The sequence below is a fragment of the Rhinoderma darwinii genome, chromosome 8 (assembly GCF_050947455.1).
Source record: "Rhinoderma darwinii isolate aRhiDar2 chromosome 8, aRhiDar2.hap1, whole genome shotgun sequence".
NCBI lineage: Eukaryota > Metazoa > Chordata > Amphibia > Anura > Rhinodermatidae > Rhinoderma > Rhinoderma darwinii.
Window position 1 is genome coordinate 76421502 of NC_134694.1, and position 22823 is coordinate 76444324.

Sequence of the window (22823 nt, forward strand, 5' to 3'; positions counted from 1 at the left end):
CAGTTTGAAGGAAAGTTTAATTATTGAATATTGTTTAGTTGGAGGAGTAAACAATTCTGATGACTTCTGTCATTACAAAGGGTTGTAAATCTATGTACCTTGCAAGCTCCATGGATTTATTTGGCGGAGACTTCTAAGTTAATATTTTTTGTTTAGCAGTTTTTACAGTGCTCCTTTTACCAAATGTTCCAACGCTGAGACATTGTGGGCAAATGCTTTCACAAATTGAGTCAAAATAGAGACATTTATGACTACCACAAACCGTTAAAAAAAAAAACCTGCATCACTAAGAGAAGTTTTAAAATGCGCCAAATTTATTAAAGAGGTGCACGTTTTCTTGCTTCAAATACAAGTATACATGTAGTGTATTTATAATTTAATACTGCCCAAAATTGCTACAAATATTACATGTGGGTACAAACTAACTAACATTATATAAGGTTTACATAGTTATTTCAAGATCTGGAGCGGTCCCAGATTCTTATACACAAAATACAGAATACAAGCATAGTGAAAAATGTCACGATGGGTTGACCTTTTCTCTAAATTCTATTCTATCACATGCATATGCCCATTTCTATTAAAAAACAAAACAAAAAAAAACTTGTCTAATAAACTAAACCACGTGGTGCATATTATCAAAACTTTAGTGTCAAGGCTGAGAAAGAGAAGAAAGGACCTCGTTCCCATTTGCAGGTGTGTGTGGGAGATGTATAATGAACTACTGTACTCTGGAGCAAGGTCAATGTAGACTCAGCATTATACAATATGCTTCTATACTGATATTAATACATTTCTATCCTGTCCAGATAAAAACCTACAAACCATGCTAAGGTGATTTTGTTTTAGTCAGACCATTATGTTTTTACTTTTTTTTTTCTGCATTTCCCTTCAGATTCTTATGAAATTGGCCTTAGGATATGTTCACACGGCCTATTTTCGGCCGTTTTTCGGGCCGTAAATGCCCGAAAAACGCCCTAAAAATCGGAAGCAGAACGCTTCCAAACATCTGCCCATTGATTTCAATGGGAATACGGCGTTCTGTTCTGACAGAGCGTGTTTCACTGAGTTTTTTTACACGTAAAAAAACGGTCGCAAAGAAGAAGTGCAGATCACTTCTTGGGACGTTTTTGGAGTCGTTTTTCATTGACTCTATCGAAAAAGCTCCAAAAACGGTCGTTAAAAACTTTGCAAAAATCGCAAGCGGCTTAAAAAAAAGGCCGGAAAATCAGGAGCTGTTTTCCCTTGAAAACAGCTCAGCATTTTGAGACGTTTTTGAGTTTTCGTGTGAACATACCCTTAGTGTGGATGTGCGGGATAGAAACTTAGATTGTGAGCCCCACTGGGACAGGGAATGAGGTGATTGATGATAATCTCTGTACAGTTCTGTGGATGATGGTTGTGCTCTTTAAGAAATGCAAAATAAGTATATAGGTATATGCATTCAGCGCATATATAAAGACTATCTTTAAATAAATGCATCAAAATGTAAGTAGGGGCATACTGTGAACCAGGGGCGTAGCCAAAGACTCATGGGCCCTGGTGCAAGAATTCAGCTTGGGCCCCCCTACCCCTCCCCAACACCACCATCATCAGGCCCCTGCACGCGCCTATGCCCAGACGCCTTGCCCAACAGCCCCCATAGTATAATGCCCCCACACAGTATAATGCTCCCTTAGCTGGCCCCACACAGTATAATGCCCCATAACGTATAATGCCCCCCATAACAGCCCCATACCGTATAATTCTCCCCATATCAGCCCCCACAGTTTAATGCCCCACATAGCTGCTCCCATACAGTATAGTGCCCCCATACAGTATAAAGCCCCCCATATCAGCTCCCCGTACAGTATAATGACCCCATATCATCTCTCCATACAGTACAATGCCCCCCATATGAGATTCCCATACAGTATAATGCCCCCAGACAGGCGCGATGATGTCGCTACATCCCGCCAGCCTTCGTCGAGCCGCTCAGGGCACAGTGAATGCTGGATCAAGATGACGTCAGCTCCTTGCTCCAGCATTGAATGGAACCGGGACCTCAGTGAGTGACTTGCGAACCCTTGGAGGTCTTCATACGAACCCCCAGGGGGACGCGACCCACAGTGTGTAATGTATTGTGTTGTATTGTGCAATTTGCGTTGGAGAGAGGAGGGGGGGCTGTAATTTAATGCCCCCCCTCCACCGCAAACAGCACAATACAACACAATAAGGCTCTCAGCCGAAACGTACGTCGGGTGTGACGCCAAACAGCACAAATCTATGGGTAAGTTGCTTATACTATATATCCAAATATACTTTTTATGTAACCATTTGTTTGGGTCTGGTGCTGACCGCATCTTTGCCTTCAAATGATTACTCAGACCTGGGACTCTGCATATTATCTAGAACACATTACATGTCTCCTGGGTTTATATATCTCATACACTATGTAGAGCACTGAATGTGCTTTCATGGTTGCAGTTACTCCAAGCCTTACTCATGATACTTCCAAAACACATATATATGTTTATTTATTATCCAACTATTGACAACTGTCTGGCCTCAATTGCTTCACACTGTGGTAATCATCTCTGATTTTAATGTGTGTGTTTTTTTATATTTTGTACCAATAAAATTATATATTTTATCAGTATAAGCATGGTTTTGACTCTATTTTTAGGTTTTTATTCTGATTATGTTATGAGGCACTGCTGACGTCACCCGTAGTCATGGGTGTTTTCTAATATATACCCTCCCCCCATATAATATATTACATATGACCTACTGATATCTATTTAGTTTCTTTATAGAGGGGTATTTAGGTTGTCCTCCATATTCGTTAACAATACAACACAATACATTACAAGGCAACACAATACATTACAATACATTACAAGCCAACACAATGCAACACAACACAATACATTACAATACAGACTCTGCAGCTCACCTGGAGTCCTCCGCACCGGCTCTTCCACTGCACTGGCTGGAAGACGTGTCACTTGACAACATGGTCACATGGTACACCAAGTGTACTATGTGACCGTAACCAGGAAGTGCCGGCTTCACGGCACAGAAAATTTATTTAACAGGCATGCTGTATGGCAACGGAGGCCCGTGGTCCCCCCAGGCTCAGGGGCCTGGTCGCAACTGCGACCGCTGCGACCCCTAAAGCTACGCCACTGCTGTGAACCATATCTCCTAACATTTAAATGTCCATTCGCAGGACATTTTTAAGCCTTAACCCTCCCTCAACCCATCCAGGAACACCCACAAAACCTCCCTGAAATTCCCTTTTTTGGAAATATTTGCTTCTTTGAGATTTTTCAGGACAATCTTACAAAAATGGGACAGTTGGAATGAATGTTTGAATAGCAAAGTAACCTAACCTGCTTGTTTGCATGAGCACAAAATATAGAAGGTCTAATTCAAGATAAAGCCTAAACTGATAAACTGATAACGTTCAGTGACAAAACATCATATGACTTATTCAGGGGCTGACATAAACACAGGGGCCCTGTGCAATATTATTATATGAGACCCTTGCTCTCAAAAATTCCATTATAGATCATCCACTTATATCTCTCTATCAATCCATCCGTAATTGTTAGCCAGAAATTAATCATCTCAGGCATTTACATGTAATCTAACAGACAGAAGAAGCTTGCTTTAGGGTAACCTACTGGGCCCCTGTGCAGCTGCACAGGTTGCACCAATGGTATGTCCACGCCTGGACTTATATAACAGATACAACATGTTATGTAGCATTGCAATAATTTTCTTATGTTTCTTCCTTTTGCTGCAAATTAACTCCTTCTGTCTGTGTCTCTCAACAAAATTATATCACTTTCAGTCTCAGTAATCGTGTACTCTAGTCTCCTAACAGATCTAACTGTGGTAGCCACTGACAATAATTCAAAAAGGGGAAACCGGGAGCCTAGGAGAGACCAGGGCAGGGAGGGTCCATCCGTGAAACGAGAAGCAGTTATGCAAGATGGTCCCCATCTTGGCCTCCTTTAGTTGGTATACGTTGATATACCTTTTTTTTATGTATGGAATCGTGTAGTAGACTGCGCTATTCTATACAACGGGTTCTGGCAAGAAACCGTACACTGCTCAGTATACTTTTTTTAAAAGTGGAGTCTATAGTTGATGTATGCCACTGTATGGAATACATCATAGCCATCCTTTAAAAAAACGTATACCTCATGACCATTTCAATAGCTTTCATGTCGTATACGTTAACCGTATGACTCAATATTCTATGAGTGCAGTAGCATCCATCACCCATACTATTATGGGATCCTTTTTAACGTATACATCATGAAAAGGGTCATGAAAGTTCAAGACGAACACATTAAAAGGATACTATTATAGCCTATGGATGACGGATGCCACTGTTAGACATCCGTCACAACCTATGTTAAACATATACGTCGGAAGCTTTCCCAGCGTATAGGTAAAACGCAGGCGAAAAATGTGATGTGAATGGGGCCTTATGTTGCATGTTATTATACTTTTGCATTGCACTACAGGCTAAGTGCATTTATGCAGGTCACAGAACTCCGAGGTAACGTCTTATATTCTTTATTATTAATTGAAGAGAATACATCATTTCTCATAATATACATCTCCACTGCTACAGAACCTTGCTTTGAAGAGAAAAAGGGCAGAGGGAACCCAAGCTCCGCTGGTGCCCAAGGCAGTGGTTTCTGAATACACCCCATTAGCCTCGGTCATTAATTTAATTGTTCCCTGCATCCCTCCTCGCTAGATACCTAGTGTTCTTCTTTTTACAGTGAAACACTGATTGGTAAGGCAGATCATTGTTGTTGTTTTTTTAAACCCATAAATTGAGCACCCCCTCAGTGGAGCCCAAGGCAACTGCTTACTTTGCCTACCTTCATCCCACCTCTGAAAAGAGGATCTTCCTGTCCACCATTTAGTAATTGATTGATATGAAACACCCTCATGCTTTTCATAAAGAAGGTCTGCAGCAGTTGCACTGTATAATACACACAGAAGTTTACTAGTCAATCAGTGGCACAGGAAAAGCAACTTTCTTCAAATCAATCTGTGACAGACCGCCTCTGCAAGAAGAGATGAGCAACGCCTAATGTAGCGCCGCTCATCTTTGTAAATTTGATAGGCTCTAACATCAGGATGTGATGTATGAGTCAGTCAATTTCCATTGCTGTGAATTATTATGCAATGATGATGATGATGATAATGATGATGATGATGATGATGATGATGATGATGATGATGATGATGAAGAAGTTTAGTAGTAGTAGCAGTAGTAGTAGTAGTAATAGCAATAATATTTTTTTAACCTGTGCTTTCCAGTTTCTTACTAATAATAATACCAAGCATTTCTGCCGTTAATACTACATTTCTAATTGTACAAATTATCATAAATATTCTTCATTGCTTTTTCATGAAATTAAAACTGATGTAAGCTAAACATCTGTATTTCTTTTTGTAGTGTTTGATTTGCTGGGGCACGGGCTTCATGAAAGGAGATCTATAGATTCTGTCTCATGAATAGACCAAGGGCTGTTTTTAGATTAGTGCTGAAAAGTATTTTTTAGCAGTACAAACCTTGGTTTATTTTTATTTCCTTACAAAACCAGTCACGCCACATTAAGTCAAAGACTATTTCTGCCAGTTCAGTTATGCAGCAATTCCAGATAAAACAAAATTACGACCCTTACTCGACCTTGCATCCCGTGGTCTGGAAAGCTTTTCTCTTGCTTATTTCTCTCCCAATGAAAATTCTTGTTTTTTCAATCTACTATTGTTTATCTTAACAATTTAGCTGGACAGCTTTAGCTTCTTCTCTCATTACTTGTAGAGTATCTAAATGCTTAGAGCTGCTGGATGTGAGCAGTGAGCTCATTGTCGGAGATTGGTTTTGAACATCTGGCAGAGGAAAAGCATGTGAATGAATATTTAGTTCAAGGGAGCACTAACACATCAATACTTACAGTATAATAATATGCATATAGCACTGGAAACTCAGAAATCCTTAAATATTACTGGATACTATTCATAGTCAGGTCCCGTGTGTGTTTTTTGAAGGAAAAAAGTGATGAAGGATCAAAATAGTAAAGGATTACAAGCATAAAGCTGTTCTGTTTGGCATGATGTGTTTGATCCTAACAGACATAATATTTTTTACAGCTTAAAGTTTTCTGCATTTGTGTCCAGTCTAGGCAATCTGAAACAGCCTGGAACTTTACTTGAAGAAGTATTAACTTCTTAGAATTTTAATAATATGATCTGTGGGGGTCCATCGGCTGAACCCGCCGATCACGAGAAGTGAATAAGGTGTTTTGCAATACACACTGCACAGAGGGCCATAACAAAACTTCTGCATGTAACTGGGCTGTACAGGGGAGTTGCCGAAATGACACCCGCATTTCTGACTTTCTGCTCTGCAGCTATTAGATAAAGCTGCTCCACATAGATTTCCTGCTTTTTTTTACCCCCTTCTTGACATCTGCATATAAAACTGTGAATACTGAGACCTTTCTCTCCATTTTACCTACTTTCTCTTGCATATGGACAAGAAAGTGGGTAGGAGGATTTGTGGGGGTGCCGTCAATTGGACCTCCATGGATCAGTAAGTGATATCCTAGCGATATGCCATCATTTACATTACATTACAGCACTCTATGACAACAGGGCTGATGTTTTTAGCTTTAGATTGGATACAATTGTAGAAAACTCTCAGGTATGGGGAGGTTATGTGGTGTACCATGAGGCTAAGTTACAAACTTCTTAATAGGCCCTCACCGTCTTAACTCTGTCTACCATCCATAACTCCCCCTCAGCTGCCCAGCAGCTATAAGGCTCATTTAACAGAGCAGATGGGCTTCCTCAGTTGCTATTCCTGTAATCAAAAATGTTCCCATTCACTGGCATCAAGCAGAGAACTTGAAAATGGTGAGGAATGGAAACATAAAAATGGAAAGCCCTTTTGAACCTTAATCTTTTCCATTTAAGAATAATTTGCTTAGCCCAAGATAGGATTATTTTAGTACAACGTGAGGCGTGCGTGCAGTTCCTGTGCTAAGATCTCAAAGACTTATTTAGAATGTAATGTTTATTTGTCTTGATATTGGTATCTTCTACACAAAAGTTAACTAAATATTGCCCATATAATTGCTAAGGTATGTATTAAAAGGCATTTGCGGATGCAAACTTGAATGGGAGATAAATGCAAAAAAGGTAATTCCTCAGCACTAAAATAGTCCTTTATTACTTTTATTCTATTTGCACAATGTACAATTTAGAATTTGGCACTGTTTATTCAGTAGTTACAGTATCAACTTAATAATATATTTGTACTTTGTAGCAATATAATACTTGTTGCCTTCTTTGACGATGTGCACAAAGAATTTTTCTCATATACTTAAATAAACAATGTTACACTTGCTGAAACTTTATAGCTGACTGATTGTTTCTGTGGTTTTTTATGTTTCTGTATTGATGTACTTGTAACACACTTGTAACAGAGTGACCTATAGTAGCTGAGTCAGACTATGCAGCAAGGCTATTCAATTTCTACAATCATAGACCTAGAGCACTACACAGAGAGGCCGCACTGACACTGTGCCGCTAAAACAAATGAAGACAGGAGACAAGACGGGCTCAAACTCGCTCCTGTGCTCCGACAATAAGCTACTCATTGACGGATATAGAACCATACGACGCAAATGATTAAATTGCAAACATGGCATTAGCGTCCCCACATGGCTCACCTTAGGAAAACAGCGTCATCAGGGGAACACAAAACTGCCGCTTACAATTTTTCCCATACAATATCTCTTCCTGTTGTCAGGATGATATTGATAGAGAAGTTTATAAGAAGTTTCATACATGTATTATTCCATTGAAGTCTATAAAATAATTTATGTGAATTTCACTAAACTGCCATCATACAAGTTGATTTGTTTTCCTCAAACATACATAAAGCTATGCAGTGTTACATGTAGTAAAATGTCAAAAGGTAACAGACATAGTAGCTGCTATGGGCACAAGAACAGAGGGTCCATCACCACAAAGAGGAAAGGTGAAATGAGTGATGACCAGGAATGGTAGAAAAATTAATGGGCTCCATTCTGAGTTTTGCGATGGAACCCCATAGCTAACTGCTGTGCTCCAACTGTGTGCATTATTCCTCTTCTACGACTTTCTGCATTATTCCTACACTGTGACATCACTGCAATATGCTTAAACTGTGACATCATTGTGTGCGATATGTCTGCATTGTGACATCATTATGTATTTTTTTTTCCCTTGCTGTAATATCACTGAGTGGATGGTGACATTTTTGTGAGCAATACTCCCATGCACTGATCATCATCTACATTATCCCTGAACTGTGACATTATTTTGTAAATTAATTCTGTACTGTAACATCACTAATGTAGAATTCCTGTGCTGTAACTTCACTAAGAAGATTATTCTTGCACTATGACATCACTGTGTGTAGTTACTGTACTTTGCTGAGTAGATTATCCTTGCACTGTGATATCGCTGTGGGAATTATGCTTTTACTGTGACATTAGTGTGCACATTATCCTTCTACGATTCCAATGCTGTAACTTTATAGAGTTTATTATCTTTTTATGGTAACATCATCCTGTGTATTATATCTATTCTGTGACATCACTGTGTATCTTTGTCCATTATGAAAAGTCACCTGACACATGGTGGAGAGTGGAGATTACAAAAATACTACGCTTTTTATGTTAGACTCTCCTGCTAAAGGTTAACAAAGTAAAGTTGGGCACCATTGCCTGTTTTATTTTTTTCCTTTAGGGACCAATTTGTTACTTGATAGATACTTGCTATAGGATTTGCATGCACAAATGTTTTCTGTTTATAGCTATCTACCTATCTGGAAAGGTAATGTGTTGCTGTTACAATCATCTGTGTATTAATAAAACTCTAGACACATTTTTTCCATGCAGAAATCTAGGAAAGGATGATGAGAACCACATTATAAGCTCTTATGGATGACTAACTGGTGATTTTCTTTTGTTTTAGCAGTAAATTGTCTTTAAAGAGATATTCTCAGAATTGACAATTATTACCTATCCACAGGATAGGTGATAAGTGTCTGATCGCTGGGGCCCCACCACTGAGACCCCTCCAATCACCAGAAAAGGGGGCCCTGCACCCCCCCACAGTGAGGAGGAGCTTGAATGGAGGATGAGCATGCACCTTACCGCTACAATCAGTGTCTATGGAACTGATGGGAACAGTCAAGCACTGCACTCGGCTTTCTCCATCAGTGCCATAGATTTTTAATTGAGTGGCATACTCGTCCGCCACTCCATCCAAAGTTCTTCTCACTGTGGTCATCCAGTGAGGAGGAACGGGGGACTTGGGGCCCCCATTCTAGGGATCAGTCCAGTCCCAGTGGTAGGGCCACAAGCTATCAGACACTTATCACCTATCCTGGGCATATGTGATAAATATTGATTCTGGGAATACCCCTTCGAATACATAGAATAGTTTGTTTCATAAATGAAGCTCTGGGAAATTGCTGATCCTTCAGCTGTAGTGTTACAAATGGCTCTCTCCAGCTTTCTGCTCCTCAGTACAGACTCATCTGATTACAGCAGCCTGTAGTTACAAGGCCCTTATGCCAGTCTATAGTTCAAGGAGAAAGGGCAATGTAGATGATTTAAAATGCTTCAGTTTCACTTCCACAGCCTACGGACAGATTACAGAGAAACCGAAATGGAACTCATGAAAATTAATGACAAAAGGATAAGTCATAGGTTGTGTTAAAGGCTCATTCACACGATATAGCCACATGCATGGAGCCTGTATTGCAGTACACAGAGTATCTACGTCTCTGCCTGGGAAAATATTTCCATATTAAGGAACATGGCACAATCATAAGAATCCTTTGTGTGTTTCCACATGAAATCAGAGTTATATGGGGCACAGTATGACCCCATATACATGTATGGATGCTCTATTATGGCTCCATGCAACTAGGAGCTTGTATCGATCTATAATACAGCTGTGTGCATGAGCAGTAAAGTAAATTGTTACATTTGCAAATAGATTTAAAAAAATCTGCAGTAATATAGTATATCAAGAGCTCCTACGCAGAACTATGTTTCTCTAAAGAATCAGAGTAAAAAAAAATCCTGTTTAGTCTTATCCTGTAGCCAGTCCCTTATTTTTACCCCCTTCATTACTATCTGTAGGTTACCAAGAAAGAAGGCGGAAGGACAGAGTAACACGTTACTGCACTCTTGTCTGTATCCATGGAAACACATAAGTCTGCATAGGAGCTGTATACACAAAACACTATTTTAAATACATTGGAGCAATAAAAATATTGGTTGTAAAAGTGCACTTAACCTATAAAAACACAACAGATACCATTATTGGATTTGCTGTCAGATGAGCAACGATGAAACCCCTTTGTCTTTAATATATCTCATGCACACAGCCGTGCCCGTAATCACAGCCCATGATTGCGAGCACGGCCAGCCGACTGTCGCGGGCCGTGGGCCCCATTTTTGTGCCGTGCTCCCATACAAAGTATGGAAGCACGGCCCGTAAAAATCAAAAAGTAGGACCTGCTCCATAATTCCCGGCACGGACACCCTTCCGTATCGATACGGAAGGGTGTCCGTGTCCAATAGAACCGGGTGGGTCCGTAATTGCGGACGGTATTGCGGTCCGCAATTAAGGAGTTTTTTTTACGGTCGTGTGCATGGGGCCTTTATACAGAAGCCTCTCCTTCTAAACACAGAAAGATGAGTTTTCTAAGTAGACAAATTGTACTGTATGGGATGTAAATCCAGTTTATGTAATCCTTCTGTGCAGTTCAATGTCACTACTCAATCTCGTTCCTACTCCATAAGCGTTCACTGTATGAGTATTTGATAGATTTACCTGCTCTACTCCTCTTTCCTTTCATCATGCAAAACTATATTTTCATCTTCTTCAGATGAGCATTCATGTGGGTGATTGGTTCTGCCTTACTTAGCTAATCTAAAAGATACAGCCTGACTTTTCAACAGGCCAAGGTATGCTGAAAGAACTTGTGCTGAATTTCTAAAAAGCTATTAATCACTAATGAAACAATTACAAGCCGGCTAACATGATGTGCAGACCGCAAAGAAAGAGCTAAATGAAAACTTTAATGTCCCAAGATCTTTTCAGTTGTAAGAACCTGCTTTTAGCCAATGCCTACAAGGCATTATATAAAAAGAAATGCCAAACTATGTGCCAGCTTCTCATATACAGTACCTGCCCATAGGCATAACATATGGGCTGTATTCACACAGCTTTGTTGTATTTTTGTTGCAGTTACTGGAACAGTCAGATGTTACACTGCAGTGAACGGGTTTTTATTAAAATGTTAATATTATTTCTCTGAAGGGTGAAGGGCTGACTGACCGTAATAACTAGAGATGAGCGAGTTTCCTAAAATTGTTTTCGGGGATTGATTCTGTCAAACCGGCTATCTAATTCAATTCCGTCTGTGTAAATTCTGACTCTCTGACGTCATCTAAGTTGGTTACAGTCCTAGAAGACATCAGAGAGTCAAACAGGGCAATTGGGGGACTTGCAATTCCACTTCTAAAATAAACATATCATTCTCACCTTCCCTGGTCTCCTGTAGTGACACAGGATTGACTGCGGTCACGTGGCGAAACAATGTCATCTCAGGAGGCCGGCTATGTGAGACTGAGTATGGTATTTTATTATCTCCTCTTCTCCTCTCTTCCTGTTTCTAATCTGTAAAATGGCGGCCTTTGCTAATGTGCCGCGAACCCCAAAGGCTTCAAATTCCACTGAATCTGAAACGGTTGGGAAATTTGGACTGGATTCAATTTGCTTAGGATCAATTTGCTCATCTCTACTAATGGCAATTCTGGTATAGATCACCACAGGGTAAAGGAATAGCAAAAAATCTAGCAAGGTCAGTCATCCGAAAGGCATGTGATTATTGCCAGATTTCGCAATCTTGTGTTGTTTGGTTATGGGGTTGTTGGGTTTACCAACAAGGCTTTTTATTGTGTTGTCCTAACAACCTAATGTGTATAAGGCCTCCTTACTATCCCCCGATGTTGTGGTGGGAGATAAACCGCTGCTAGAAGTGTCTACCACTTCACTATTGAATAAACATGCCCCCTCAGTCGATGTGCAAATTTAGAGGAAAATCAAAGAGATAGATGTGGACTGAACAAGTTTTTGCCAAAAAATTATCTTAGGGTCCTTTCACGCTGGCAGATTTTCTGCACATAACGAGCGCTGATCCATGATATAGCAAGTCGATCAGCTCTCGTTTAACTCCATTTCGATGAAGCAGTCGTTGGTAGGGTACGTTCACACAGGGCAGATACGCTGCGTAAAAGCACACAGCGTCTCAGCCCTGGTCACCTCAGGGAATTCCCGACGAAAAACGGCACCAAATTGTGGTGCAGTTTATAGGCCGGAATGTCCGCTGCGGATAACTGCACGTAAAATAAAATAAAAAGTTTCATACTTGCGTAGCTATGGCGATGAGTCCCTCTTCTATCCTGCAGCCCGGCCTCCTGGGATGACGTTTAATCCTATGTGATTGCTGCAGCCTGAGATTGGATTTCTCATAGGAAGAAACGTCATGCCAGGAGGCTGGCCTGGACTAAGAAACACAGAATTCCGGGTAAGTATAAGATTCGTTTTTTTCTGAGATACGATTTTTGCAGCTTTGCAGCTTTTCTGACACCAAAATCGCAACATCCGCTATTTGTTGTGAGTTTTACCTCTGCAACGAAAAAGCAGCGACCACGCAAATACATTTGACATGCTGCGGATTAAAAAAACGCACCGCAGGTCAATTTCTGCGTGTTTTTTCCACTTATCTTTTACACAGCGTGGATGAGATTTGTTTAAATCACATACACTCTTCTACTGTATGATGTTGCGGATTTTCCGCAACAAAATCTGCAGTATTTACGCTACCTGTGAACATACCCGTACTGCATGTGACTGAACGATCGTTAGTACGATCATTCGGGCACATACAGTTTCATGAGGGTATGTTCACACGACCTCTTTTCAGACATAATGGAGGCGTTTTACGTCTCGAATTACGCCTGAAAAGACGGCTCCAATACGTCGGCAAACATCTGCCCATTGCTTGCAATGGGTCTTACGATGTTCTGTGCAGACGAGCTGTCATTTTACGCGTCGCTGTCAAAAGAAGGCGCGTAAAATTACGGCCGCGTCGAAGAAGTGCAGGACACTGCTTGGGACGTAATTGGAGCCATTTTTCATTGACTCCAATGAAAACCAGCTCCAATTACGTCCGAAAAAGACGCCGCGAAAAACGTGTGCACTTGTAAAAACTTCTGAAATTCAGGAGCTGTTTTCTCCTGAAAACAGCTCCGTAATTTCAGACGTATTTGGCGTTGTCGTGTGCACATACCCTTATTGTCGGCAGCACATTCCTGTTAACCCGGAGAGATGTGCTGCTGACAACCAATGATTTGTATGCCCGCATAAAAGATGCAACCAGAGGACAAATGAGCATCTGCTCATTTGTTGGCTGATCGCTGGGCATATTTACAAGGACCGATAATCAGGAACGAGCGTTCGAAAGTGCACTCGTTCGCCCAGTCATCAGCTTGTATATAACGGCATATATGCATCTAGTGGTAAGATAAATGGATTTTAAGCTTACTGTGCTGCAGGAAAATCAGGCAGTTTAAATACAAAGCGTGCGAGTTGTTATGTGTTATTATATTTTAGAAAAGTGAAAGGCTAATGTTTTACATTTTGTGAAATAGGTTATTATGTGTAATGCTCACTAAAGAGTTTTCAAGATTATTATAGGAAGAAATGTCATACATAGTTCTCCATTTCAACTCCTCCATAAATTGCACAGCAGCATATAATACTGTTCATTGGATTTGAAGCGTATGTTGAACTTCGAACCCCATTTAGCAGTTTAAATCAACATAAAATACAGTGAATTACATATAGTGTAGTGTTCTTGATTTACGTCATGTTTCTTAACCCATTCACATCCACAGCTTTAATCAGACTTCTGCTGAGCACACATCGGTAACACCTGCTGGTTCAGGGTCTCTAAAGAGCATGCTCTGTTAATTTATATTCTTGGAAGTGGAGTTTCACACCAGCCGATATACAGTAATCTGATGTAAAGAAAAAAGTAAAAAAATAAATATAAGCTAGCTCTGGATTACATCTTTAACTAGAAGCAAGTAGAATAAATATTTTCACCATAATGTGTGTGTATATATATACACACACACACACACACACACTCGAGTCACATTATTATGACCACCAGCTAATATCCAGAGTAACCACCGTGTGCAGCATGGACAGCAGCTAGACGGGCTGAGAGTGATCAATAAGGTGCTGGTAGATTGTCTCAGGTATCTCGTGCCATGCTGACTGCAGTGCATCACACATTTGCTGGAGGGTGCGTGGGGGATGATCCATGGAGTGAACAACACGATCGAGGTGGTCCCACAGATGCTCAATTGGGTTCAATTCACTGTATTTCAAAGATACATTCAATTGTGCTCCCACAACCTAACAATTTTAAAGGATTCACTGGTGTGATATATGAGTAAAATATAACATTTATTTATAACTCTCTAAAAACAGGGGTACAATCACCACTGTGAAAAAGCCCCACCGTGTGTATAAAAACGTATTAAATAATAAACTCTGAGTTGTAATTCAATTGTGAACCTACTATAGCTCAGTGGTCAACAAGAATATCAATACGGAATCAGCATTTGAAAAATGGGCATAACAATAGTCTTGACCCTAATTCACACTAGAGTCCGTGATAACCGCACCGGAAGCTCCTAGTGTTGAGGTATACAAACAATGCTAGTGTTCCCAATACTAAAAAATTCCTATTCACAACCGACTGGGTCGACATTTCTAGCCGTGTGACATGTAGCATTGTCTTGCTGGAAGATTTCATCTGCCCCAGGGAAGACAAACAGCATGTATGGGTGGACGTGATCTGGAACGATGGATTCATACCCAAATCGGTTAAGAATGCCTTCCACATGGATGAGGGGGCCCAGAGAATGCCATGAGAAAATTCCACAGACCATAATGCTGCCGCCAAATGATTGTGTTCTTACAGCATTGCGGGGTGTTTTGTTCTCTGATGTTTCTCACCTGTCACGCCAACATTCATCCGTTCAAAGAAGCAGAAAACGTGACTCATCCGAGAAGGCAACCCTTTGCCAATCATCGGTGGTCTAATTCCGATACTGTCGTGCAAATTTAAGCCTTTTTCTTGATGCACCTTTGTTAGCATAAGAGCAGTGACCATCCGTCTGCTTTGCAGCCCCATACGCAGTCTGGTATCCCCTGGTTGATTCTTACGATGAGTTGCTCCACTGTAGCGTGTCGTTCAGCCCTCGCGCACCTTCATAGCCGACGTTCACCTCTCACATTAATGGTACGCGGTGATCCGCAGTTTCCACATCGGTTATTCCCAATGGTGCCATTTGTCCACTCACGATACACTTTCACCACAGCAGCATGCGAACAGTTCACAAACTGCGCTATTTGAAAAATACTGCCTCCCTTGGCCCGAAAGCCAATAATCATCCCTTTTTGCAACTCTGATAAATCGCCCCTTTTAACCATGGCAACAACGACTGATGCGTGTTCAGAAAGCCTATTGCACACCTTATATACCGACCAAGCCAGCCCACAACACATAATTTCCTTCATGGGCTACGCGCTATATAAAGAAACATATAAATAAATATCCTCTGTATATATATATATATATATATATATATATATAATATATATATATATATATATATATATATTTGTATATATACATTCATACACTATATGGACACAAGTATTGGAACACACCTCTTAATCATTGAATTCAGTTGTTTCATACAATCTCATTGCCGTAGGTGTATAAAATCAAGCAGCTATCCATGGAGTCTCCCTTTGGAAACATTTGTGAAAGAATGGGTCTTTGTAAAGAGCTCACCGAATGGTACTGATGCCACCATTTCAACAAATCAGTTAGTGACATTTCTTCCCCCCTAAATATTCCACGATCAGCTGTCTGATGGACGGGTCTGGGTTTGGCAAATGCCAAGACAATGCCATCTTTCTGGCTTCATTGTGCCAGCTGTAAAGTTTGGTGGAGGAGGGATTATGCTATGGGGTTGTTTTTCAGGGATTGGCCTAGGCCCCTTAGTTACAGTAATGACAAATCTTAAAGGGAATGTGTTGCCAGAAAAACATGTTTGTTTTTTTTAATTAAACATTTAGTGTGTAGGTGATTAAACATTGTTCAAATTTTTTTTATTTTTTTCACGAGTCAGGAAATATTATAAATTAATTCTAATTTATAATATTTCCCATTGCTGGTCACTAGATGGAGCTATTCCCAAAATTGCAGCATTGCAAAATTGGGTACAAAGCCCTCACTCTAGTGAGCTCTCAGCATCCCCCCCCCCTCCTTTATCCTGGCTAGTGCCGGGATAAATGAGGGGTTTGAACGGTCTAACCTCCTACACTGTGTGTCGCCATTTTTTGAGCTAACACACAGTGTAGTAGGTTTACATACAGTAGTAAACGTACACAAACACGAACATACATAGAAATCTCTTACCTGCTCCTGCCGCCGCGGCTCCCTCTGGCCCGTCCGCTCCGTCTGCTGCCGCTGGTCCAAGTGCACAAGTCCGGAAGCCGCGACCGGAAGTAGTAATCTTACTGTCCGGCCGCGACTTCCGGTCCACAGGAAAATGGCGCCGGACGGCGCGCATTTCAAATTGGACTGTGTGGGAGCGGCGCATGCGCAGTTCCCACACAGACGGCGTACATGTTAGTGGATGGAACGGGCCCCGTTCGCAGTCCCTATGGGACTGTGGCTGCCGTATTCCATGTCTGTATGTGTCGTTAATCGACACATACAGAAATGGAAAAAAAAATGGCAGCCCCCATAGGGAAGAAAAAGTGTAAAAATAAGAAAAAGTAAAACACAAACACACAAATAAATATAAACGTTTTTAATAAAGCACTAACATCTTTAACATATTAAAAAAAATATTGTGATGACACTGTTCCTTTAAAGGGGTTTTCCAGGGAAACAAAATTATGTGCCAATAGACCCTATCTATAGACTTTAAAAACGTAAGAATATATGTTTTCTAGAAAATGTGGATGCTTCTATCCTTCCTGTGAGAAGCGCAAGCCGGACGGAAGTTCCGTTATACCAGCATTCCAGTGACTGCATCGACATAGGCTCGTGCATAATCAAAACTCCACCCACATCACTGTAAAACGTAACACTAGAGGGCTGTTCTGGTAATTTCAGCCTGCCCTTTTAGCTTTTCTTCGCTGCATCACAAAATCACGTGACTGCAGCAACTTTTGCCTTCTGTAGATCCAGTCTTTGTAACCATAAGCGAGACACGGCATAAAGTCATGGACGAGAGGAGAGACCGTGACCTGTGTATGGGCACGAGAGTAAGTTGATTAGACTTAGTCAAACAATGAATTACGCATCCGGTGTGCAGGGCTGAATGACAGACAGTACACGAAGATCTAATTTTCACAGCTCTTGGAACAAAATAAAACATGGGAGTAAGGGGTGGAGAGGTAGGGACAGTGATGGTGGGAGGGATCAAAGACTTAAAAATATTGGGCAGAGATATGTAGAGTGTGGGTGGAGGGAGAGATCATGTGACACAGGACCTGAGACGTAAGTTAGCTTTTTTTTCCTTTAACTGGCGTACGCTCGATTGTAAGACCGCCCATAGACCGGAAATTAGGATGCATTGCAGTCCGTGAACGGCAGAAAAGATACAAGTCTAAAAACTGAAAATGTTGTGCTTAAACAAGAGGGTGAGATTAGATAAGATGGAAGAAATGCATTAAAGGTAAAATAATCCATAAAGGCATGGTTGCGTGAGTTTGGTGTAGAAGAACTTGACTGGACTGCACAGCCCAGCGAATACCTATGGGATGAACTAGAACGGAGATTGGGAGCCAGGCCCTCTCATCCAAAATCAGTGTCTGACCTCACAAATGTTCTTCTGGATGAATGGGCAAAAATTCCCACAGACACACTCCAAAATCCTGTAGAAAGCCTTCCCAGCTGAGTGGAGGCTGTTTTAGTTGCAAAGAGGGGACTAACTCCATATCAGTGCCTAAGGATACTTCTCACATTCCTTAGGAAGTTGTCTGACCCTATTTAGAAATTAAGTATTGCCACTTTGAGAAGTCACCATACTATTTTATTGTCTTGGCCGTGGAGCAGTAACCCAGTAGATAATTTGGAACCCCAGCTTTCTAGGGCCTACCGTTCTCGACATATTCACAAAAGAAATGCAATACAAAAACAAATATGGTACCACTGGCTTCCACATCAAAAGTTCTTCTCCATATAACTGGCACCACTCGCTTCCACATCAGGGGTCCTCCTCCGTATCACATCAGATGACCCTTTTAGCTAATAGAAGCTCACAGTTTTTTCATTCTTAGCCTCACTGACACACACACAGTTTTACACCAGGTTCCCATAACAACCCAGTCATTTTTGTTTTACACCAGGTTTCCATAACAATCCAGCCATCTTTCTTTACTTGTCACTGTACCTATACTTCACTGTACCTATACTGGATTTCAGCATTCTCATAAATTGAACCCCTTTCAGACCAGTCATGCCTCCAAAAAATGAACCCTGCACTTGGTCGAAAGACTCCTGCAGTAAAGCGCATGGCTGCTGCCCGAGCTGCAACAGTAGGAAACAAAGTATTTAACCACACACACAAGCAACAGACAAACAGAGCCATGCAAAGCCGGGTAACTCTGCTAGTAAACTATATTATTCATATTTGTACAATAGCTGTAAGAAGAATCTGACATAATAACATCAAAATATAGCAGTGCTTTGATCCTAGGCGAGGAAGATCCGTTATTACTTTCATAGCCCTGTGTTAATGAAATAATCATTAATAACCTTGAGTAATATATAACAGGTCTGTGATTTGCGCAGATTCATGACCTCGTGTTGGGAAATCATGCCGTAGCATACTGAGAAAAAATCATATGTATTAATATTTATGAACTAGGAGATTGTGGATGTGATGGAGGAGAATTATCATACAATTACAAATCATTAAAGCTACTAGGGGTCACTTAAAGATCACAGTGTGTTTGAAAGAAGGACAAAATGGGTAAAGACTGAAATGGTTATTACTGAGCGCCTATATCCACTTTATTCAGTACTGATGTAATATATAACATTTTATAAATGTTTACTTTGTTAATTGTAATGGGCCAAAGAATATATTGAATTACAATATAGTGGAATTGTGCGACTGGTTTGAATGGATTTTGCTGGGAGGTGTGTATAGATTCCGGTTTTCAATGATTTTCTTTAGATAGATATACAGTGTGCTTACATTGAAATATTGCAGACCTTCATTGGTGTGCATTATTTTAATATTCCACATGTCAATGGAGTTTTCCCATCAATGTGTCGATACACTACATAATATTTGTATGATCAACTCATGTTAAGCCAGAATGCAAAAATTATACAAAGATACATAGCATAGCATTAGTGCGGCACTTCTCTCCATGAGATTTGTCACAGCTCGCTTCTGCAGGAAGGTTCTCCTCCTGTGCTGACCCCTGTCATAGGGTGGAGGAGGGGATTGGTGACGGAGAGTGGAGGTTAGTAGTTTTGATTTTAGACACTGTGGCTGGTTGAATTTTGGGGCAATATAGATGGCAATGCTATGAGAGCCCAGTTTATGGGTACACTTTTATTGGGACACTGTGGCTGGCACTGTTATGTGGATGTTTGGACAAAACTAAAAATTCTAATTTCCCCAATGATGGACCATTCTCTAACCTCCAAAATATTTCTTATTTTGTGTCTCATGATGAAGTCGTATAGCTTTTTCCTCTAATTACTAGAATATTTCCCCCACACACAAATGTTTGATTACCTGGGTTTCTGTGCTGCTGAAGACTTGGAGGATCCAGTATAAGGATATATATTTATAAAGATGACACATCAAATCAGGACAATGCAGTCCAGTACAAGAAGCGCCCATGAAAGCCCACGAGAGCTCAAACATAAACTCAGTTCAAGGCTCTTGCCAGTACATACACTTTAAGGGCTTATTCAGACGAATGGGATATATGTCCGTGCAACGCGCGTGATTTTCACGCACGTCACACAGACCTATATTAGTCTATGGGGCCGTGCAGACAGTTGCGTGATTTTTACGCAGCGTTGGTCTGCTGCGTAAAAGTCACGACATGTCCGTTCTTTGAGCGTTTTTCGCGCATCACGCATCCATTGAAGTCAATGGGTGCGTGAAAACCACGCATGCCACACGGAAGCACTTCCGTGTGACGCGTGTGATTCGCGCAACAGCTGTGAAAAGGATGAATGAAAACAGAAAAGCACCACATGCTTTTCTGTTTACAAACATACAGAGTGTCATAATGATGGCGGCTGCGCGAAAAGCACGCAGCCGCGCATCATACGGGGCTGACACACGCACTGGTCAAGTGCCTTTTGCGCGTGCAAAACGCCATGTGTTTTGCGCGCGCAAACGCACACGCTCGTGTGAATCCGGCCTTAGGTTGTTTTCTAGTTAAAGCTCTGTCACTTTCTAATATAATTTGTGTTTCAATTCCTACTCATTTTCAAAATTACTCTTTGCAATCAGTGAATTGAAACATTCTTGTGAACATTCAGAAGCTGAAAATCTTCCCTGGTCATGTCCTACCATTAAGTGTATCAGAGCTCTCTCATGAGTGTTTCTATTTACCGACAGCAACAAAAAATAATTTAAACATTGTATAACATTTCATGATATAATGATTCGGCTCTATTTACATAAGACCAAAACACCAATTTAATATTTACATTACAAATACATCAATTTTACAATGTGCAACCTTAAAGGGTACCTGTCACATTAAAAATGCAGTCCAATCTGCGAGCAGCATGTTATAGAGCAGGAGGAGCTGAGCAGATTGAGATATTTTTACGGCAAAAGATTCTATAAAACCCGTAATTTATTTATTTAAACCTCTGCTTATTCTGGACTTTGGAGTCCAGTGGGCGGTCACTGGCAGTATTTCCTATTTGAGTAGGACCACCCACTGGACTCCGAAACCCAGAATAAGCAGAGGTTTAAATTAACAATTTACAAGTTATACCCAATCTTTTGCTATAAAAAAATATGTATCAATCTGCTCAGCTCCTCCTGCTCTATAACATGCTGCCCGCAGATTAGACTGCATTATCAACATGACAGGTTCGCTTTAATAAACCATCTCCTCCTTTTTTTTCATTTGCTATGGACATGTTTAGAAAGCTTTAAACCTGATAGTATCTGGAGAAGTTTGGCTTTCTTCTACATTGCTTAAAATTTCAAATGTCTTAAAAAAATTACACAAACTTGATAATAAGATCCAGCCATTTATTAAATAATGTCATCTAACTATTTATTCAATGAATTAAAGCCCCTGAAGTTCTCATAGTGTATAAGTTTTGCCTGGGCTGTTTCTCTTAAAGGGGTTATCCAGCCCAGAAAATTGTATTTCTGGCTATAAATGCCTAAAATAAATCTACTTACTAATATACATTTAGTTCCAATGTTGTGCCGATGCCCCATTTGGGAACGCAGTCACGTGTCTGGAAGTCCTGTAGTTGTTTCTGCTCTGATGACGTGCCGGCACATACCCACGTGACTAACAGCGGTCTCCCTCTTCCATGGTGTCGATGTGTCATCAACGCATGTGACTGCCAGGTGGCTGGCACAGTGACGACGAAGAGGAAGCAACTCCCTCCTTCCTCAGCCCTTTCTCTGGCTGGCATTTCCCGGCAAATGTGCAACGTATCAGTGAGCAGGGCACGGATACAGGCCTATAAGGAAAAGAAGGGCATGAAATTAACTGTAGTTTCAGAGCGCGTTGAGACTGCTTGTCGCGCCTACCTGAAAGATTTGTGAGCGGCTACATCAGTAGTGGTGAGTATTGCAGAAGTGTGATTTTATGGGCAGAGTAGCTGTGGTAGTGTAGAGATGTGCTTATACATATTTGTGTTTTTTTTTTGTGGTCTCCGGATAACCCCTTTAAGACCACTCCTCTTTATCCTGTAACTGCAGGCGACTTCTTTATCACCCTGTGCAAAACAGTATTGCACAAGGCCTCATTTACACAACCATATTACGACTGCGTATGTGAAACTTAAATTTGGCACCCATAGAACTCTATGGGCTCATATGTACCTTCACATAGACATATATAATTTTTTCCCATGAAATTGTTTTCGATATGAATCTTTGAACAAAAAAAAATTGCGGTATGTTCCATGGGATGTCATTATATCAAGGTATTCTCCTCTAACATAGCACAGTACAGAGGTACTATAGGACACAATACATCAGCAATACGGATCAGTGGGGACTTCTTGTAGGCTCCGTGTGCTCTGCCATGTGCATGAGGCCTTATAATGTATGAACATCTATTAACGTGACTCATATACCTGGTTTCTATTGCAATGGCACTATTTTTTAACCGTATGTTCTTCCATTTCAAAACCCAAAAAATGTAATAAAAAAAAAAAAAAACATAAAACAATTTTTTTTCCAGGAACATGTTTGTATCAGAATATATACAAATGTTGCAGAGCCGTGTGTGTCCTATATCGTAGAGTTAAGTTTGTTATATCAACTGTGATATTAACTTGTGTCATTTATGATTTTCGATACGACTAGGCATTGCTCGGTCTGTAAACTATAATT

General features: G+C 40.6%; 1 protein-coding gene across 3 annotated transcripts in view; it reads left to right on the forward strand.

Annotated features, from left to right (window-relative positions):
• Positions 1-22823, forward strand: part of GRIA3 (glutamate ionotropic receptor AMPA type subunit 3) — a 251178-nt gene that overhangs the window by 138804 nt on the left and 89551 nt on the right. The gene's annotated exons all lie outside the window — the stretch shown is intronic.